The 18,412-nt window shown below is 32.0% G+C and overlaps 1 protein-coding gene across 1 annotated transcript in view; it reads right to left on the reverse strand.

The window, feature by feature from the left end:
* The window catches only part of LOC129244067 (putative uncharacterized protein DDB_G0271606), a 47,913-nt gene extending 29,812 nt beyond the window's left edge, over window positions 1–18,101 (reverse strand). The window contains exon 1 of the mRNA XM_054881682.1: window positions 18,061–18,101. The gene's annotated coding sequence lies outside the window, so the exon portion shown is untranslated. The remainder of the gene's footprint in view (window positions 1–18,060) is intronic.
* Window positions 18,102–18,412: the final 311 nt, after the last annotated feature.

Consider the following 18,412-nt stretch of genomic DNA (forward strand, 5'->3'; position numbering starts at 1 on the left):
TTTTCCAATAACAATAAAATAAATTTCATAAATTGTACTAAAGTTGCTAGTGATATTGAATCCGAGGAATCTTTATTGAATATCATTGATGATATTCATATTAAAGGTAACCACAGAGGAATCCAGGAGAATTTCGAAGAATTAAAAGATAATTATTATAATCCTAAATTATTAAAATTTATAAATAGATATTGCAATAACTGCAGAATATGTAATGAAAACAAATATGACAGAAAACCAATAAATAAAATATTTCAACATACTCCAACACCAGAAAAACCAAATGAAATAGTACATATAGATATTTTTCAGATACAAAAGACTAGTTTTTTGACAACAATAGACAAATTTACGAAATTAGGAACGGCACATAAACTAAATGACAAAAATATGGTAACAATTAAAACTAAAATCGAAGAGCGAATCGCATTTTTAGGAAAACCTGATAAAATTATTATGGATAATGAATTTAATAATGCACTTATAAAGCTGTTCTGTCAAGAAAATAATATAGAAACTCATTTTACAACACCGAATTCGCACACAGGAAATTCAGATGTAGAAAGAATGCATTCGACTCTCTTAGAGCATATAAGAATATTAAAAAACGCTGAAAATATTAATGACTCTGAAGAATTAGTACTAAAAGCAGTTAATTTCTATAATAATACAATTCACAGCACGACTAAATTAAAACCAATTGATTTTATAAATAAGTTACACATAAATTTAAAAGAGGTTAAGGTAAGATCTGAAGCAATTAAAAAGAAAACCATTGATAGAGAAAATATTAAAAGAGAAAATATTACACTTAATTTACAAAAATCTAATTTATATATTAAAAATCCTACTGCAATTAGACAAAAAACTGCTAAAAGATTTAACAGATACCACCACAGCAACCCTAATAAAGTAGACACTGCACAATTTAGACGCCCATTAAAGTCTATAAAATAAAATAAAAATAAATAAAAAAAATAATAATAATAAAAAAAATGAAATGGATTTGTAGAGCAAAACATGGAAAACTATTCGTTAATATTTTTTTTATATTAAATCACACTATATTTATTTTTTTTAAAATGTAAACTATAGAATAAGAAATGAATATTTATGGCTAATATAGTTTAATATTTATCTTGGAAAAAAACCCCTAAACAACTTAAATATATTTCATGTTTTATGTTAAGTTGTGATTTAAATCTGTATCACTATAAGAAAATATTAAACTTTCGTATTGTATATTTGTAAAAGATTCGACGAGACTCGAATTCTTTAAGGAGAGGCGAGTTATATATTATAAATAACTTTCCCCTTTCGCTCTCGCTCTCTTCATTATCTAACTGTAATAATTAGCTATGTAAGTTATATATTTAATTGTTGTAATTGTTCTAATAGTAAATGGGGAACTCTTTCTCTCTTCATTTTAAGTATAAATCTAACTGTTAAAATAAATTGAATAAGTATAGTTTTTAATGTTAAAGGTAGTCTTCAAAGTCACCTTGAAGAGTAAAGAACAAATTATTTTGAAGTGTAATCAAACTTGTTCCATTTTAATAAAAATAAAACTAATAAAAATAAAACTTTAACAAATTTATTTTATTTTCAAAAATAAATTTAACTTGCAAGTGTACAAATATTAGCTAGCGCACTTTTGTGTTTTTCAAATAGAAAGCAGCAAAAGACTGGTGGCTGGTGGCCACCCAATTGTTCCAGCTGCAGTTAACGATGATGTTGATATGCAGCCGAATGGGTGTAAGTGTGGTGTGACAGGGCGTATGAGTGCTGCTGGATAGTGGCTCGCGTTCACTACTTACTTTACTTGCGTGCAAAGGGTGCGAGAGCTGGCAGCAAATTCAGTTGATATGAGTCTATGAAAAATGACAAAGAAGGTTATTTATCAAATGCAAATACAGGGTAATTCACGCTCGAGCTTCGTTTTTCGGCAGTGTGTTTTTTTTTTTGGTTTTTTGACAGTTGAGCGAACTTATGTCAGGCGATCCAAGCATTTTGGACATTGTCGTCAATTACTCTAAAAACTGATTTTCTTTGTAGGGTTATAATAAGAAAGAAAGTAATAAGTAAACTAGAAAAATTGTTTTAATTTGATAATTTTGAGATGAAAATATGATAGAGTTTTTCGAAGTGAAATAGGTATATTACCTTCGATTTTTTTTTTCTTTTTGTGGTATTTTTTTTAATATTTTCTTCAATTGTTAAAAAAAACAATAAAATTAATAAAAAAGAAGGAAACTAACAAAAAAATTTAGGAAAATTTTATAATTTTGAGATTTATTCAATGTTGAAAAAATTTTTAGAAGTTAAATATTTTCATTTTTCTTTTTAATTTTTTTTTTTTAATTTTTTTTTTTTTTAATTTCTTTCAATTCTTCATGGGTCAAATATGTAAAAAAATAATAGGACTATGGTTAAGTTCGTGCGGTTTTTTTTCGAAATTTGAAACTTTATTGACGTAAAATGGTTACAAATTTAATATTCAAAGTATTGTCCATCGCTTGCTACTACTTTTTCCCATCTTTCTGCCAATTCACGGATTCCCTTTGTGAAAAATTCGGTCGGTTTTGCCGCAATCCACGAATCGATCCATTTTTTGACTTCATCGTAATTACGGAAGTGCTGGTCAGCCAGGCCATGTTGCATCGATCGGAAGAGATAGTAATCGGATGGCGCAAGGTCTGGACTATACGGCGGGTGGGGTAGGACATCCCATTTGAGCGTTTCTAAGTATGTTTTGACCACTTGTGCAACATGTGGCCGAGCATTGTCATGTTGCAAAATAACTTTGTCGTGTCTATCGGCGTATTGCGGCCGTTTTTCTCGCAGTGTTCGGCTCAAACGCATCAATTGTCGTCGGTAGACATCCCCCGTAATCGTTTCATTCGGTTTCAGTAGCTCATAATACACAACACCCAGCTGGTCCCACCAGATACACAGCATAACCTTCAGGCCATGAATATTCTGCGCCGACGTCGATGTTGAAGCATGGCCAGGGTATCCATACGTTGCCCGACGTTTTGGATTGTCGTAGTGGACCCACTTTTCATCGCCAGTCACAATTCGATGCAAAAAACCCTTTCTTTTGTGCCGTTGAAGCAGTTGTTCGCATGCCATAAAACGGCGTTCAACGTCTCTTGGCTTCAATTCATACGGCACCCAATGGCCTACCTTTCGGATCATTCCCATGGCTTTTAAACGTTTGGAAATGGTTGATTGATCAACTCCCAAAGTTTTTGCAACCTCTTCTTGCGTTTGAGCCGGATCTTGATCGAGCAATTCCTCCAATTCGGTATCCATGAACTTTGGCGGCGCACCCTCGCGTTCTTCGTCTTCCAAGCCAAAATCACCACTTTTAAAGCGTGCAAACCACTTCTGGCACGTTCGCTCAGCTAGAGCATGCTCACCATAAACTTCCACCAAGATACGATGACTTTCGGCTGCTTTTTTCTTCATATTAAAAAATTCCCCGCAAAAACACATTATTTGGCACGAAATTCGACATTTTCAAGTGTGGTAAAAATATTGTTGTTTACGCTTCAAATAAAAAACTTATACTGACGTTTGTGCCTTACGACAGTAGCTCTCCAATGAATGTTTGGAAATGTGGATCGATGGAATAATAATCAAGTTACGCCATCTGTTGTAAAACCGCAAGGAACTTATTCATAGTCCTATTAATAAAATTATAAATATATTATAAATTATTAAGAAAAAGAAGCAAATTAATAAAAAAATTTGACCAAAACTTTACAATTTTGAGATTTATTTAATGTTAAAAAATATGGTAAAATTTTTAGAAGTGAAATATTTTATTTTTAATTTTTGTTTTAATTTTTTTTTAATTTTTTAGTTTGTTTCACTTGTTCATGGGTCAAATACGTAAAAGAATAATAAAATTATTAAGAAAAATAAGGAAACTAATAAAAAATGTTGACCAAAATTTTATAATTTTGAGATTTATTCAATGTTGAAAAATATGGTAGAGCTTTTCGAAGAGAAATAAATTTTTTTTTTTACTTTTAAAGATATATTTAAAAAAAAAATTAAAAAAAAATACTAAAATTAATAAAAAAAGAAGTAAACTAATAAAAAATTTTGAACAAAATGTTATAATTTTGAGATCTATTCAATGTTGCAAAATATGGTAGAGCTTTTCGAAGTAAAATACATTTTATTTTTACTTTTAAAGATATATTTAAAAAAAAAATTTTAAAAAAATACTAAAATTATTAAAAAAAGAAGTAAACTAATAAAAAATTTTGAACAAAATTTTATAATTTTGAGATTTATTCAATGTTAAAAATATGTAACATTTTTCGAAGTGAAATATTTAAATTTTTTTTTGTTTTTTTAATTTTTTTTTTTTAATTTTTTTTTTTTAATTTTAAAATTTTTTTTTTGAATGTTTTAAATATTTTTTTCAATTTGTTATTGATTAAATATATTTTCAAATGCTATTAATATAAATTAAAAAAAAGTAAACTAAACAAAATTGTTTAACAAAATTTTGCAATTTTGAGATTTATTCCATGTTGAAAAAATATGGTAGAACTTTTTCTATCTTGTTTTTTTTTTTAATTTTTTTAAAATGTTTTCAATTGTTTGTTATGTAAAAAAATATATTGTATATGTAAAAAAATAATAAAAATTTTAAGAAAAAAAACGCAGACTAATAAAAAATGTTGACCAAAATTTTATAGTTTTGAGATTTATTCAATCTTGAAAAATATGGTAAATATATTTTATGGTAATATCGTATTTTTTTTTTTATTTTTTTTTTTTTAATTTTTTTAAAAATTTTTTTTTTAATTTTTTTTAGTTTTTAAATTTTTTTCTTTCAATTTAAATTTTTTTTTTTTGTTTAATTTTTTTTTACTTTTTAATTGTTCCTTTTTATTTTTTCATAATAGCTTAAGATAAAATATACTTAAAACAAAAATAATCGAGAAAAAATGTATTTTTTTGTTCAGAATTAAAAAAAAAATATTTGGCCAAAACATATCTATTCGCCTAAAACTTTCAACTTTAACCGCAAATTGAACTAGAATTTTTTATAGATATTATGAACTAGTCCAGTAACTGGTTCAGTGCAGGGGCTGAGCAGTTCATTAACTGCTTTATTCCCAATAAATCGGCTGTCAATTGGCACTTCGTGAGACATCATCATATTAAAAATATCAGTTTCTAACATTGAAAACAAAAAATTAAAGAGACCAGCATCAAACGAACTGATGGTAAGGTAGTTCAGAGCTAGCAGGCTTGTCTGCAGGGATACTTTCACATACAAATACAAAGTTGCGTATGTATATGTACGTACATACTTAGATGCATATTCATTTTACGCGGCATACAACTTATTCAAGTAACTTAATACAAAATGTTTATCAGATCTAATCAAATTTCCGGTCATTTGTTTGTGTGATGTGCTTGGCACATTAAAACAAAACGCATGTTTGTACGTATGTAAACGCGCTGTATATGAAGAATGGAAATTAACTTACGAACAAATACGAACTAACTTGTACGAGTATGCACCAACTTACAAATACTTTTATTAAGTCGACCACAAAGCGTAACACAATTACAAACATAAATCATAATTGCATTGTTGTGTTTTGCGCCTTTGCAAATGGATCTTTGCACGCTTGCACACAGGCACTCAAGCACACACACACACAAGCATAGAAGCTAATATTTTCCGTTAACTACAAAGGATCGCTTTCTGCATATCTAAAATGAACTCAATAAAGGGCACTGAATAAAGTGAAGTCAATGAAAGACCAAGCGACCAGTCCGCTATCGCCACTTTGTTGGATGTTCGCACAACAGCCGGCACACCCTTTCGCTTGCACCCCACTGATTTCGTCGACTGTTTTCTTTTACAAAAGTGTATTAGCATGTCATTAGTTGATTTATTGGCAATTTAAAGCGAGTTCTAGCCGATTGTTTGACGAGTATTTGGGTGTTGACAATTTTAGGTAATAATTTAGCAAGTAGCCGAATAACCTGGGATATGCGTGCTGAGTGCTGCGCCAATAAAACTAAAATCTGCGAAATGGTACGAAGGCTGCCTTCTAAGAACACAGCAAAATAATTATGAATCTGGCTTTCTGGTTTTTCCAAAATATTCCCTTTAGAAGTCAATGCACTTCTGGATTTACTTGAATGAATTTTCAAAGCGCTTTTGCCACTCAGAAGTGAGTACCTTCCTAACAAGCTGTTTAAAGGCTTCAACTGCTTCGTGAGGCGCTGAAAGACTTTGGACCTCGCATTTTATTTTTGACGCTCCGCCACAAGAAGAAATTATTAGCTGCCAACTCATGCCATTAACCCGATCTTTCGAGTGCTCAAAAACTCTATTAAGTGAGCCGATACGTGAGAGCTCGCATTGTCCTGGTGAAGCTCGATTGGTCTTATCTTCGGCGATTTGCTTTCCTTAATTCACCGAAAACTTCAGGCAAACAAATGGTTGTGTACCAATCAGAATTTACTGTTTTAAGTTTCTGTAGTGGTTAATAATGTCAGGCTTGAAATCCAACGTAGAATCTCTCTTACCAACAAGTGCTACTTTGGACTAAGTGGGCAACTGAGTTGTAAAGTCCTAACAAAACGAACCCTTCATAAGGCTCTCATCATGCCCGTCAAATGGTATAGAGAAAAAGCTTGCACGATAACAACATCCGATGAGGCGTCCCTTGGAATGTTTGAGAGAAAGATTCTGCGGAAGATTTTTGGACCTTTGCACGTTGGTGACGGCGAATATCGTAGGCGATGGAACGGTGAGCTGTATGAGATTTACGACGGCATAGACATAGCGCAGCGAATAACGATCCAGCCGGGCTGAGTCATATCGTCCGAATGGATGCAAACGCCCCGGTTCTGAAAGTGTTGCAGGCGGTACCAGCTAGTGGTGGCAGAGGAAGAGAAAGGACTCCTAGCGACAGCTAATATGGTTTGGGGAAAAAGAAATTTTTTGCCTAAAAGGTTTAAAACTGTTTTATGGTCGATATTTAGCTTCTGGGCGATGCCACGACTGCTAAAATGCCCGTTAACTTTGATTATTTCGGTGATTTTATTTTCGACATTTTCTTTAACATCAAAAATGCCCGAACGGAATCGACGTAACCAAAATGCACACAATAAGGACAAGGAGCCAAGGTGATCGCTTCTTAACACATCCGTGCCACAGACCTCAAATGATTCGAGCGAAGGCCGGGCAGGCGCACAAAAAGTGGTCCGCCGTCTCATCCTCCTCTCCACATGCAAGGCCGAGTGCACTGTCTGAGATGCCTACCTCTTCCATGTGCTTCGCCCACCAGAAAGTGGCCCGCCATCAGTCCAACCAGCTATCTGCAGTCCCTTCTGCTTAATGACAGAAGGAGGATTTACGACAGTCGGTCGGACATGACAGGTAACATCAGTTTAGTCCATCTGCAGCCTCTCTCAGCTTGCCAAGCTCGCTTGTGGGTTGTAGTAAACCATTTGCTAACCGTGGATTTGATGGCTGCAGAAGGGAGTGGCAGAACGGCCAACTTTTTTGGCCCAGAACCCATCTTAGCTAAGGAGTCAAAGGTCTCGTTATCCTCGATACCAACGTGTCCCGACACCCATTTCTACATCTGGCTATTATGTCTACCGACATAGTTCAGCCTGGATTTACAGTACTCAACTACCCTTGAAGTGGTTGGGGTTCTGTCTAAGGCAATGAACGCAGCTTTGCTGTCGCTGCAGACACATATATGTAGATCCACCTCTCCATCTGTTTTCCACAACAAAGTCCATTGCTTCTTGAACAGCATAGACCTCCGCTTGAAACACAGATGCGTGCATTCCAAGAGCAAAGTGCAGATTTGTCCCGCTGGATTCCATGTAGACCGCAGAGCCGGAGCCCTGCTCGGTCCTGGGGCCATCCGTGAATATGCGAATACAGTGTTTGCCGGGCTCGTTTTCAGAGTTTGACCACAACTGAGACTCTAGCAGCACCACATTGTATCACTTTTCAAGTATGACTCTAGTTGGCATGGATTCAAGGGGCATGGAGACAATCGGTGGATCAAAGTCCATGCCTTTTCTGTTTTCAAATGCCGGACAGGGGCCGTACCAGTTCGAATTGTGTTTCAACCTGCAGATGGCCTTGAGGATCTCCCCTTGGATGAAAGCATCAAGTGGTGGTAGATCCACCAGAGCATCTAATGACGGACCTGAAGTTAGTAGTTCTTATAGTATCGGGGACCACTGCCACTCAGGACTGTCATGCTAAGGAAGAAGATAGAAGAAGTTCTTACAGTATCGACACCATAAACACCATTCACAATTTCAGTCGCCTGGCTGGCATTTTCGCCTTTATCACCTTTAAAAAAACTGTAAAATATACCGAATTTTCTCTTTGTTGACTGCCATTGTTAACGCCCTGTAACTCACAACTGAATGGAACAAACAAAAAACAGCAAAAGATTTTTTTTAGTATGAAATGTCTCCTTGACAACGAGCATAAACTTTAAATTGTTTGATCGATACTTTACGAGATATCGATCACTACAGCCAGCTACCGAGAAAATTATGGATTTCTTTTTCCCCTAAACTCACATCCCTATACAATACGCCTTCCACTCTCCATAAACTAAATACAATGAAATTACGCTTTCATAATTCAACTGCTTTCCTTGAGCTCAAAATAAATTTCATTTGAGTTTCTTAACTCAAATTCCACAAGATTTCAATATTTCAAGATTTTCAGATTCCATTGCTTAAGGTCGACGGCAACGGCAATAAAAGTCATTTTCCAGTAAACTCATTTCGTAGAAACAGGTAAACAAATTACATAAATGTATTCTCGGCATTGCAACGAGCTTTATGTGGCCACAACTTGAATGGGCCTTCATGCGAGCGCATTTATTGTGAATTCAGTAACAGTATTTCCATGTGGGTGGTGCCACAGCCTGCTAATGCAAGCAGAAAGCTATTGAGCAAACATTTCATGTGTTTACATGCATGTAGCAGCATATGGGCACGTGAGTTAAATTTATTTTTGAAAATAAAATAAATTTGTTAAAGTTTTATTTTTATTAGTTTTATTTTTATTAAAATGGAACAAGTTTGATTACACTTCAAAATAATTTGTTCTTTACTCTTCAAGGTGACTTTGAAGACTACCTTTAACATTAAAAACTATACTTATTCAATTTATTTTAACAGTTAGATTTATACTTGAAATGAAGAGAGAATGATTTCCCCATTTATTCTTACAACAATTACAACAATTAAATATATTACTTACATAGCTAATTATTACAGTTAGATAATGAAGAGAGCGAGAGCGAAAGGGGAAAGTTATTTATAATATATAACTCGCCTCTCCTTAAAGAATTCGAGTCTCGTCGAATCTTTTACAAATATACAATACGAAAGTTTAATATTTTCTTATAGTGATACAGATTTAAATCACAACTTAACATAAAACATGAAATATATTTAAGTTGTTTAGGGGTTTTTTTCCAAGATAAATATTAAACTATATTAGCCATAAATATTCATTTCTTATTCTATAGTTTACATTTTAAAAAAATAAATATAGTGTGATTTAATATAAAAAAAATATTAACGAATAGTTTTCCATGTTTTGCTCTACAAATCCATTTCATTTTTTTTATTATTATTATTTTTTTTATTTATTTTTATTTTATTTTATAGACTTTAATGGGCGTCTAAATTGTGCAGTGTCTACTTTATTAGGGTTGCTGTGGTGGTATCTGTTAAATCTTTTAGCAGTTTTTTGTCTAATTGCAGTAGGATTTTTAATATATAAATTAGATTTTTGTAAATTAAGTGTAATATTTTCTCTTTTAATATTTTCTCTATCAATGGTTTTCTTTTTAATTGCTTCAGATCTTACCTTAACCTCTTTTAAATTTATGTGTAACTTATTTATAAAATCAATTGGTTTTAATTTAGTCGTGCTGTGAATTGTATTATTATAGAAATTAACTGCTTTTAGTACTAATTCTTCAGAGTCATTAATATTTTCAGCGTTTTTTAATATTCTTATATGCTCTAAGAGAGTCGAATGCATTCTTTCTACATCTGAATTTCCTGTGTGCGAATTCGGTGTTGTAAAATGAGTTTCTATATTATTTTCTTGACAGAACAGCTTTATAAGTGCATTATTAAATTCATTATCCATAATAATTTTATCAGGTTTTCCAAAAAATGCGATTCGCTCTTCGATTTTAGTTTTAATTGTTACCATATTTTTGTCATTTAGTTTATGTGCCGTTCCTAATTTCGTAAATTTGTCTATTGTTGTCAAAAAACTAGTCTTTTGTATCTGAAAAATATCTATATGTACTATTTCATTTGGTTTTTCTGGTGTTGGAGTATGTTGAAATATTTTATTTATTGGTTTTCTGTCATATTTGTTTTCATTACATATTCTGCAGTTATTGCAATATCTATTTATAAATTTTAATAATTTAGGATTATAATAATTATCTTTTAATTCTTCGAAATTCTCCTGGATTCCTCTATGGTTACCTTTAATATGAATATCATCAATGATATTCAATAAAGATTCCTCGGATTCAATATCACTAGCAACTTTTGTACAATTTATGAAATTTATTTTATTGTTACTAGAAAATAATTCAATTAATTTGTTCTGTATTATATTATATTTATTATTGTCAAGCTCCGAGTATACCCCAATTTTTCCTCTTTTTATTTCACGTCTAAATAAATCATTCAAATAATGAGTATTATTTAAGTCATTCTCAGACACATATATTATTTTATATTTTTTAAAAAGTATTTCGGTTTCTTTATTTTTATTTTTAACTATTCTTATTTGCGTCCTATATTTATTAACAATTTTATTTATTCTAAAGAAATTAATATTTACATTTTCTTCCGTACTATGATTTACTTCAACTCTGCTCAAAAAATCAGCTACCTTATTCTCCTTTCCCTTAATATATTCAATATCGAGATCAAATTCATCTAATAATATTTTCCATCGGATGATTCTAGAATTGGGCTCTTTAAGTGAATAAAGCCATTTCAAAGGCTGATGATCAGTTTGAACTAGAAACTTTCGACCAAAAAGGTATGGACGGTAATATTTCACTGACCATACAATGGCTAATAATTCTTTTTCCAGCGTTGAGTAGTTTTTTTCATGTCCATTTAAAGTCCTACTGGCGTAACTTACTGGTTTGCCATCCTGGCTCAACACCGCGCCAATAGCAGCATTGCTTGCATCCGTGGTCAATACAAATTTTTTATTAAAGTCTGGATAGCATAATATTGGTGGATTTGTTAAAATTTTCTTCAATTTTTCGAAAGCGTCAATATAAGATTTGTCATTAATATCAATTTTACTATTTTTTTTTAAATATTTTATTATAGGGCTAGCAACAAAGGAATAGTTTCTAATGAATTTCCGGTAATATCCGGTTAAACCTAAAAACGATTTAATTTCTTTTACTGACTTTGGTAGCTCCAAGTTTTGTATTATATTAATTTTCTCGGGGTTGGGCTTTATCCCATTATTTGTTATGATATGACCAAGAAAGTTTGTTTCTTTCGATAAGAATCTACACTTATCTATTTGAACCTTTAAATTGTAGTCATTCAGTTTATTAAATACTTTTTGCAAGCTTTCTAAGTGTTCGGTTAGCGAGGTTGAAAAGACTAGTATATCATCCATATAAATTATACAAATTTTATTTATATAATCAGCCAAAATGTAGTTTAGCATTCGCTGAAATGTAGCGGGCGCGTTTTTGAGACCGAAGGGCATTCGAATGAACTCGAAGTGACCACGGGGCGTTGAAAAAGCCGTTTTCTCAATGTCGCTTTCCTCCATCAAAACCTGATGAAAGCCTTTTGCAAGGTCCAAGGACGAGAAATATTGCGCCTTACCTAACTTGTCAAATAATGACTCTATATTTGGCAGAGGAAATTTGTCATCCACAGTTATTTCATTTAGCTTCCTAAAGTCTATAACTAATCGCCATTTCTGCTGGTTCGAATTATCGGACTTCTTTTTAACAATCCACAAAGGGGAATTATAAGGCGATTTGCTGGGGCGTATTATATTTTCTTTTAACATTTCATTTATTTGCTTTTCTATTTCATTTTCTAAAATCTGTGGATGCCTATAATTCTTGCAGTATACTATTTTATTAGAAGTAGTTATTATTTTATGTTTTACACAGGTAGTTGTAGTTAAATTTTGGTTTTTAATATAAAACGTCTTTTTATTTTTATGTAAAAAATTTTCTAATAACTTATTTTCTTCCTTATTTAAGTTTGTAGGCATTAAATCTTTGAATTTATCCAGCTCAAATTTTTCTATATAATTAATTTCCTCATAAGAAATGTTAAATTTATAGTCAATTAGTTTTATTTCATTATTATTTACTTTAAGAGTATTATTTTGAAAATCTATTATAGCTCCAAAGGGCTGTAAAATATTTATTCCTATTATGCAATCGAATTTTTTATCAATAAAATTAATTAATTTAACAGACATGGTGCTATTTTTTTCTTTGAATTCATCCGGCACATTTACTATCACTTCATCTATAATAATATTATTACCGACCAGAGTATTTAATAAAATTGGTTTTATTAAACTTTTCTTTATTCCTATATTGGAAAAAAAATTATAATCTCCGAGGGTAGTAGCAGCACCACTATCAATTAGGCATCTTGTTTTTGTATTATTTATAGTTAATATTACTATGGGTAATGATAATTTCGAGGCTGCACAGGAAAATTTTCTGTAACGTGAATTGCATCAATTTCCATTGGTTCTTCATTATTACTTAAATGTCTATTATATGAATTTTGTTGATTTTGTCGTAAATTACTAAAATTTTCTAAGTCATAATTTTGGGTTTGTTGTTGCTGATTATTTCTGTTAAAAGTGTTAAAAGTTTGCGTTTGAAAATTTCTGAAATTTCTGTTACAATTATTAAAACCACCACTATTATTTCTGTTATTACGGCTACTATAATTAGGAAAGGTGCTTGAATTTTGAAATCTTTGAAAACCATTCCTATTTAATGAATTATTTGCATTTTGAAAGTTATTATTTGGAAAGGTATTGTTATTTCGAAAATCATTATTGTTTTGAAAACTTTTATACGCAAAACTATTCGCTTGTTTATTATTTACTAGTTTTATATCTTTTAATAAATTATTTTCTAAATAAAATGTATAAGCTATGTTAATAGATCTAATATTATTTTGTAGCAAAAGAGATTTAATACTAATAGGTAAGTAGTTTACATAAATATCAAAAATTAATTTTTCATTATTTTCAGGTGTATACAAAATGTCAGGTTCTAAGCTATACTTTGTGTTCATTAAACTTAAAATTTTACTTAATTTATAATGTAATTCCTCAATGTTTCTAGCTTCTTCGTTTAGAGCGTCACTTCTTAAATTAAAAAAACTTCTTTTTACTCCAAATTCCTCCTTAAGCTTAACTATTATACCCTCCCATGTAGGGTTAAATAAGGTTTCAACCGCCTTTAACGCCTTACCTTGCAGTCTGTTGCTTAATACTGTTTTTATTGTCTGTACATGTTCTGCTGGCGTTAGCTGCAACACAGTTGCGACGTCCCTCAGGTAGTTGCTGAGCGTATATTCACTGCTCCCGTTAAATGCAGGCAAGCTCCTCGCTTCACGCAAGCTCTCAGCTAGCGTCAAAGCCATTGTGGGTGTTGTTGTAATTCTAAGCACACGCTGCTCTGCTCCTTTCTCTAATGGTAGCTGGCTTGCTTTCTCTTTCGTCTTTCACGCCGTTAGCACTGGAATGCACACCGTACACTTTCTTCTCTTTTTCCGTTAACTTTTAACTTCTAGTAATTTCTTTTCCTTTTTTTTTTTTTGTTTTTTTTTACGAAGCCAATCTTTTTTCTTGTTTGTCAAAGATTTTGTCCGCTTTAAATATATATATGTACAGTAGTCATATCAATTTGGGCAGTAAAATTGCTCACAAATTATGCACAAATTTGCCGTTTTGCACTCAACTGCGCTAAGTTCAAATTATTTTCAACGATCATAAATTTGTTAGAACTATTCTTTCGGATTAGTTATTACACGAAATATTTTTTTTTAGTTTAGTTTTTAGTTTTTAAGTTTACAAAAATTTCGCTTTTTGCCACACTTTAGTAATGTCCACTTGAATTATTTGCGGTTCACATCGGTTTCTTGAAAATTTTAAACTTTTCTTTTGCCGATTATCACTGGATATGTTTTAACTAACATATCCCATCCTCGTCGCCAGTTAAATTTATTTTTGAAAATAAAATAAATTTGTTAAAGTTTTATTTTTATTAGTTTTATTTTTATTAAAATGGAACAAGTTTGATTACACTTCAAAATAATTTGTTCTTTACTCTTCAAGGTGACTTTGAAGACTACCTTTAACATTAAAAACTATACTTATTCAATTTATTTTAACAGTTAGATTTATACTTGAAATGAAGAGAGAATGATTTCCCCATTTATTCTTACAACAATTACAACAATTAAATATATTACTTACATAGCTAATTATTACAGTTAGATAATGAAGAGAGCGAGAGCGAAAGGGGAAAGTTATTTATAATATATAACTCGTGTGTATGTGTGTGTGCGTGTGTGTCGATTCTCCTTTGTGCCAGCGCAGAGAATTGTGCATTGTTTGCCCTTGATCTTATCCCACATACTACCTGTTGCAGCGTGCGGTTGGCATTTTATGGAGAAATGCGCCACGAACATCGCAGACAGACGCATTTCTATAAACAATGCATCGATGTTTTTACGGTTACGCTCGGCAGCGATGGCGGCGAGGTGTGATGGTTATGCATCACTTTGAGTAGCGCACAGCGATTGTAAATAATTTCAGTGTTTAATGTTTCGCAGAATTTGCATTTTTACAATATTTTATTTGTTGATATTTTGTAGATGAAAAATTATGTGCAATTATTTTAAGTTTTTATGGATTACGAAGGTAATGAATTTAGATGGATTTAGACGGGAAAAGTAGAGCGACTCGAAAACGCTGGAAGGGCATGTTGGGTAGATCATTTTCGTATAATAACTCATTTTGAATGGGGTAATTAAGAATTAGGATTCATTTGCTGCACAAAAATGTTCGCTAGAAAGTTGCAACGGAAATTTCTGAAGATTAGAAGCAATCAGCTTAAAAACAGAAAATATATAGAAATGAAAAAACAAAAAGTTTGAAATAATCAGCAAAATCAATTGCGCTTAATGAACAGATATAATGGCATCCGAGGGTGGGTCAAAAAGTTCGTGGGATGAACAGGTAAGGGTGAGAATTTAAATATGGAATCATCTGTTTTTTTGTGTCATAGGAGAACTTTCAAAAAATTGATTGAAGAAATGAAAAAAAAAATATTTCGTATAATTCAAAAGCGATAAAAATAACGAAAGACAAAGAAATTTCGCCGCTAGATGATTTGGACGAAGACGATCGGTAACTGCAACGCACTGACCGGGATTTATAATAAAAACAACAAAAAATTGTATAAAAAAAAAAAAATAAAAATAAAAATAAAAAAAAAATAAATAAAAATAAAAATAAAAAAAAATAATAAAAAAATAAACAAATTAATAAAAAAATAAACAAATTTAAAAAAAATTAAAAATTAAAAAAAAATTAAATAAAAACAATAAATTAAAAAAATAAATAAACCATAATGAAGTAAATACAAAAATATAAAAATATAAAAAAATGATATAAATAAATAAAAAAATAGAAATAAAAATTACAAAAAAATACAAAAATAAATAAATAAAAAAAATTAAGAAAAAAATTAAAATATTTAAAAACAAAAATTTTTGAATACAAGTGAAATATGTTTTTTTTAGTACAACTTTAATAAAATTTATTTATTACATGAAAAAAAAATATTTCGTTTAATTAAAAAGCCATACAAATAACCACAGACAAAGAAAGTTTGCCGTTAGATGAGTTAGACGAAGACGAGCGGTAACTGTATCGCACTGACAGGGATTTATAGTATAATAAAAGCAAAAACAAAAAATAAATAAATAAAAATAAAAAAAATAAATAAACAAAAAAAAAATAAAAAAAACAATAAATTAAAAAAAATGTAAAAAAAAATGTTTTAAACAATTTTTTTTAATTTAAAAAATTAAAAATTAAAAAAGCATAAAAAAATAAAAAAATAAATTACAAAAATAAATAAAAAATAATAAAATAAATAAAAATATATAAATAAATAAAAAAAAATATATAAATTAATAAAAAAAATAAAATAAAAATAAATAAAAATTGCAAAAAAAATACAAAAATTAATAAATAAAAAAAAAATTAAAAAAAAAAAAAAAAAAAATATTAAAAAAACACAAATTTTTGAATACAAGTAAAATGCCGCATGAGCAATACTACATTTTAAGCATTTGGAGGGTCGGTTCTGAATTATGCAGCGCCCGTCTGGTCGCCTGGCACCAGTCATACGCAGTGGACAAACCTCCAGACCTGACAAGATACCACATGAGATGTCTCCTGATGTCCCCCTGCAGAGCACCTTCAGAACGAGGCTTCCATGCTGCCGGTCAAGGAGCACATTAAAACGCATAGCAAAGCATACGAATCACCTCGACAGACATTTGCTGCAACCTTAGCTACCTCCCAGGCAAGTCAGGAGGTATCTCTTTCAATTACACTGACAAGATCCAGGGCAAAACACAATTACGACTACTTTACTACTACTACGTTTGCTAACCGTGGCTTTGATGGCTGCAGAAGGAAGTGGCAAAACGAGCTCCGGGCAAAAAAAGTTGGCTTCAGAGGTCCTCTACTGCTCGCTGAAGGTCCAGCTCAGAGCCTAATCTTGCACACTGAACCGCTCTTTCACTCTACTATTTCGCTCCACTCCAGAGTGCCCGGGGACCCGTCTACCGATATAATTCAGCCTGGATTTACAGTACACAATTACCCTTGAAGTGGTTGGAGGGCTGTCTAAGGCCATGAGCGCAGCTTTGCTGTCGCTGCAGACACATACAGGGTTGCCCACATACAGGGACCCGACGGATTTCAATGACTCTTTGGGCCCCATTCCAATCGACGAGGTTTGTCCGCAGGCAACAATCTTTGCGTCAATTGAATCTTATACGGGAATAAATGCAAATCAATGCGGACAATTCGTTGTAAAGTGGTCCGAGCAATGCCCAACTGCTGAGAACGGCGATTTTGGGATGTATTTGGCGACGCCTTGGTCGGTTTTGATTTGGCCTCTTTGGATTAGAAAGAGCATCACCAGTCGAAAACCTTTCGTACAAACGTTTAATGGTGTTTTTAGAAGGCGCACTTTTCACATTATTTAATTTTTTATACAGACGTTGAGTTTTCACAATTGACTTCTTTTGTTGAATGTAAATTTCAACAATTTGGGGGCGCTCGCGTGGCGTGTACTGTTCTATGGTAAAAATCTGCTTTTACTGACGCTTCCAACGCGGTATGTCATTAAGCGATTTGACGTCTCTATCAAAAGATACAGGGTTGCCAGATGGATCCGTCGAATATTGGCAACCCTGTACAGATCCGCCACTCCATCTCTGTTTTCCACAATAAAGTTCATTGCTTCTTGCACAGCATAGACCTCCGCTGGAAACACAGATGCGTACATTCCAAGAGCAAAGTGTAGTTTTGTTCCGCTGGATTCCACGCTGGAGACACCAGAGCCGAAACCGTGCTCGGTCCTGGAGCCATCCGTGAAAATGCGAAAATAGTGTTGGCCGGGCTTAATTTTCGCAATTTTGTAAATTTAGGCGTTCGGATGAATACCCCTATTTTCTTATCAATAAGCAGTGGCAGCATAAGCCGCACTTGGAAGCCTCATGCACGAGCTTAATAATAAACTTGGCAAACTTAACCTTTGTTTAGAAATTTTTTTGTTTTTTTTTTTGCTTGTTTTTCGTTTCTTTTTTTTTTGTTTTTTGGTTTTTTTTGTTTTGTTTTTTTATAAGTTATAGACAAATACTTGCCCTCACAGTATTTACCTCAGAGCGCGCGTGGAATTTCAAAGCTTTTCATACACATTAACATATGGAAAATACCACTTTTCTCACTTCACTCAAACTTCAGTTAAACAGTAAACTATTTGCCGATACCTTTCACAAAACTTCTTGAATCATTAACGCACTTGCAAGTTTCTTAACACTGAAAAAAACTTATTTACATTCAAAAAAAAAAATCAACAAAATTCAGTTTACGCGTTGGCTCGGCTTTTAAAGCCTTCCATCGATAACGGTTTATGGCGCTATTATCCTTAGCGGCTATCTAAGCGCGTTAGTTGATTTCCGCGTCGATATCGGCACGTATTCACCTCTGCGCGTACTCGATCACAATGCG

Source organism: Anastrepha obliqua, chromosome 4 (genome assembly GCF_027943255.1).
Source record: "Anastrepha obliqua isolate idAnaObli1 chromosome 4, idAnaObli1_1.0, whole genome shotgun sequence".
NCBI classification, from domain to species: Eukaryota; Metazoa; Arthropoda; class Insecta; order Diptera; family Tephritidae; genus Anastrepha; species Anastrepha obliqua.